This window comes from Eptesicus fuscus, chromosome 5, assembly GCF_027574615.1.
Source record: "Eptesicus fuscus isolate TK198812 chromosome 5, DD_ASM_mEF_20220401, whole genome shotgun sequence".
NCBI lineage: Eukaryota > Metazoa > Chordata > Mammalia > Chiroptera > Vespertilionidae > Eptesicus > Eptesicus fuscus.
In genome coordinates this window covers 49,826,420-49,831,231 of record NC_072477.1, presented here as the reverse complement: position 1 = coordinate 49,831,231, position 4,812 = coordinate 49,826,420, and positions in this window count along the sequence as shown.

Genomic DNA, 4,812 nt, shown 5'->3' with positions numbered 1-4,812 from the left:
TGTTCATTTCTAGTACTTAGCCTAGTGCTGGGTGCCAGGTGGGTGCTCAATAAATGAGTCCTGGGAGTGATACTGTTGCAATGAACTAGTTATTAACAACAGGAAAGGAGCAAAGGGAAGGCCAAATATTATGGGCATGTCATTTGAGCAGCTCTGCTAGAGAGCTGCAGCTTTAACTCCCCAGGGGTCCAACAGAGGGGAGATAGACACGCGCTCAATGAAGTTGGGGTGGCTTCGAAAAGGTACTTGTCTGTCAGTCAGACTTGGGAACAGATCATTGGCCAGAATGGGTGTGGTTCCTGCCAGGGCATGGAATTTGAGATATTTAATCACCTAAACCAGGGGTGGGGAACCTTTTTTTCTGCCAAGGGCCATTTGGATATTTATAACATCATTCATGGGCCATACAAATTACTACCTTAAAAATTAGCCTGCTATATTTGGTCAGACACTTAATTAACTCACCCCTAATGCCTTGGCAGGGCCAGACCAAATGATTTTGTGGACCTTATATGGCCCGTGGGCTAGATGTTCCCCACCCTGACCTACACAAAGGAGTTAGCTCTCTTGGTCTCTCTGGGTTCCTCTTGTGTTCTTGGTGTGTTGTGCTCTCCTGCATTCACGGCCATGTGGACCCCACACACAATGGACTGTAACTAGCCTGATGCTGAGCTGGACCTGACTGCAATACGGAACGGAAACCCTGGACACTGGCTCTGATTTTAGCTCTACTGAAACCCAATCACACTTCTTCTATAACTGGATTAAGGGAAACGGGGCTTTGGAAACGCAAACATGTAATTCCACTTAAATAAAAATCATTTGTGCCCTGACTGGTTTGGCTCAGTGGATAGAGCATTGACCTGCAGACTGAAGGTTCCCAGGTTCGATTCCGGTCAAGGGCATGTACCTTGGTTGCGGGCACATCCTCAGTAGGAGGTGTGCAGGAGACAGCTGATCGATGTTTCTCTCTCCTCGATGTTTCTAGCTCTCTATCCCTCTCCCTTCCTCTCTGTAAAAAAATCAATAAAATATATATATTTTTAAATCATTCGTTCTCCCAGGCAAGTCTCAGAAAATTCTTTTTCTTGAGATATTGTAAGGACTCCACCCCCAGCACTCATTGGGGAAAGGGATATATGAACTTTCCCGATAACAGAAGGACGGAGGAGGCCCACCTGAACTTCAGTTTCTTTCAGTGAATTCTATGGCAGGTGCTTGGACCTCCTGCTCTCAGATTCCAGAAATCAATTCTCAGGTCCTCGGACCTCCATAATAAAGGGGGTAATTATGGTGAAAGAGGAAAAAACTGTTAATTGCACGACCTCTTCATGGAATTAAAAGAAAAAATAGAATTGCTTTGAACTGCAAGATGTGTTTTCTTTCCTGTCTGTAGGCAGATTCTTCCTGACAGAAACCATGAATTCATTTCAAACAATTATTGTGGAATCTGTCAGTTCCAGCTACTTCAGAAATCAGTAATAGAAAAACAAATGTGCAAAAATGAAAACAATTGTGCTGTGTCGTGAGCACTGTTTTCTCCTTTTGATTGTTTCCCCAAAATGTTGTTTCATCCTCCTTTCAATAATTACACACAATAGATATTTAAGAAGAAACGTTATGGTAAGACCCTCAGCATGGAACCTGGCCCATTTGCAAATGAACTTGCTCATTTTGCAATTAGGAGATGGAGGCTATGTTCAAGTAAATTCACAAACACCAAAATTAAATTTAAACACCTCAGGCAACCATAATGCATTTAAATTTAGATGAAATAACAGTAATTTTACTGAGTTTAAAACAACTAATTGTTTTGGATCTGCTTACACTCATTTGAAGTTTTGTCCAATTGTTACCACTGCATTTCACACCTTGAATTTATATTTTTGCCATAGTTAGGATGTTCTTTTTAATAACACGGGGGTGACAAAATTGGATCTCTCACCCTCTATGTTACAGGTTAATTACATAACCACACTCTTCCGAGGTTGCCTAGGAAGAATCATAGCCTTTATTCTCGGTGACCAGTTACCAATATGAATTGAGGGTTCTAGTTCCAGGGGAAAAGGCAGAAAAAAGTGACAAGGGGATGAACTTATCATAATAAGACAAGTTCTGCATGTTAGCCTTAATATACACATTGCAAAACTCAACCTTGAATATGTCTGTATGAATTTAAGACTGTTATTTGTACCTTTAAAGAAAAGTTAGACACATGATCTTATCGGCAACTGGTCATTTGGTTTCATTTCATGAGAAAGCGTGATGGTGTAGTGAAATCAGAAAGGTCTTTGTACAGACTCCAACCACCCCGATCCACCGCATGTTTGCTGTGATCTCAGGGAAGTACCTTCACCTCTAAGCCCCATTTTTCTGTAAAATGGGATAATAATATTCCTAATTGAAAGAATTGTGAGGACTGGATGATCATAAATATAAAGCACGTAGGATAACGCTCAGCACATAGTAATCACTCAATAAATTCCAGCCACTAGAATTATGCATTCTTATGCCATATTTAAAAAGCAACACCAGCCCCGCCGGTGTGCTCAGTGGTTGAGCATTGAGTATGAACCAGGAGGTCACAGTGGGTTCCACCCCTGGAGGTGGCGTACAGGAGGCAGCCGATCAATGAGTCTCTCTCATCATTGATGTTTCCATCTCTCTCTCTCTCCCTCTTCCTTACTCTCCAAAATCCATAAAAATATATATATTTTTAAAAAGCAACACCAGGCAAGTGAGTAAGATGCAAGTCTTGGTCCTCCAAAGCATTGCCAGATGTAGCAGAGAAAAATACAGGATGCAATATTTGGGAGATACTTGTACTAAAGAGTTATTCAGTGTCTGTCTGAAATGCAAATTTTATGGGGCATCCTGTATTTTACCTGGCAATTTAGTGCTTAAGTTCTGATACTTAAAGACATTACGATTTCATATTTTCCTTTAAATACTTGGGGATCGAGTAAAGGGCAGGTTAGAAATGAAATGTTTAGATTATTGCCTTAATTCTTTGCTTCAGTTTGGGCATAGAGAAAGCAGGCTGCCACCGTCACTCTGGATGTCCTTGGGTACCATGACAAGCAATCAACATCACCTGTGCTGGCTGATCATTCAGAGGATATGATGCCCTTGTTTATAGCACCTTCAATTCCAAAGACATTTTTACTTGACTAATTCACTGTTTCATACCAGGCAGGGGGCGGGGAGGAAATCATTCAAACTAAATGCAACTCTGAAGTTCAGTTACTTGGCTTGGAAAACAGCAGATAAATTGACAACTGCAAATGGTCTGAAATGTGAATGATTCTTTTTCCACTTCAACTAAATCTATTGAGCACACCCAAATAATTTAAAAGTGCTGAAAATAAGCAGTATTGGGGATTAATGAAAGCAATATATTCACTTTGTTGCATTTATTATTTTTAAATTATAGTACTCCCTCTTGAAGGAATGCAATGAGGTTGAAATGAAGCAATTTTGTTGTTAAATATTGTCATTTAGAATAAAATGCATGAGACTCTGGAAATGAAACAGTACAGCTGTTGCTGTTTTCCATTTATCCTTAGTTGTTTTTTTTCAAGTGAATAAAAAAATTAAAAAATGGTAATCGCAAGGAAGTTCGGCGTCTCAGTGGTCGCGTGAGGGATCCATCAGATTTGGCACAAAAGTTGCTCAGGACGTGAGGACCAAGGAGGCAGAGATGGGTGTTCAGATCCCTGTCACTCCTTCTGGGGCTCGGCTAGCAATGGCCCTTCCTGCTTGTGGACTGGCTCTGACTTAGTCCCCCCAAGAACAGTGTGGGTCACGGAAAATAGAGAGATCTGGGCATCAGGATGTTCTTTGGGGTCACAGACCTTATCCTCACAGACTTAGATCTAGTAGAGGAGACAGAAACAAAGTATTTTTCTTCAGGTGATTAGTGTTGTGAAAGGAAAATGAACTTTCTGACTGTGTGACTTAAGGCACATTACTCATCTTCTCTGAGCTTCATTTGCTTTATCTAAAGAATGGAAAATAGACTCTACCTGCAGGGTCCTTGTGAGGACTGGAAATGATGCATGCGAAGGGCACAGTTCCTGGCGAACAGAAATGGTAACTGTAATTGTTTTTATTGCTATTATTTCCATTATAGTTTCTGCCTCTGTCTTGTTAGAAATGGAAACCAGTAAAGGTAGGGTTGGTAAAACTTATGTCTGAAATTCAGCGCCAAATTGCCAGATGAAGTTCAGGATGCCCAGTTAAACGTGAATTTCAGATAAACAATGTATAATTTTTTAGCATACGTATGTCCCACACAATATATGGAACATGCTCATAACTTTAACAGAATCATTTATTGCTTGTCTGAAATTCAAATTTACCTAGGCATCCTGCATTCTCTGTCCCCAAACATGGCAACTTCAAGCAACTGGTCCCTTCCAAGAAGCCTGTTGAAATTAAAATCCTTCTGAGTCAAGTTCTCCTTTCCTACTAATTTTTGTGTGATGTTGATGCTTTCTTGATTTCCTTTTCTTTTTAAATTTGTGTGTGATAGCAAATTCTTTATTGGGGAAAAGATACGGCATGCTAATATTCTCAGGGTAGTTTGGTATTCCTTGGAGCAAAGTTGGTGCACATGGGATCACTAGGAGAGTCTCCTCATCTGTAAAATGGGTGCAAAGTACAGTGACTCAGCTTACAGCACATTGTGGATGGCAGGCTCTAAAGTATGTGGGGAACTAGAGGTGGAGCTTAGCACAGGTAAGGTATTACTATTATTCCCTTGGAAAGGAAAGCTATTATTGTTATTACTCAGTCATTCATTCAACAAAC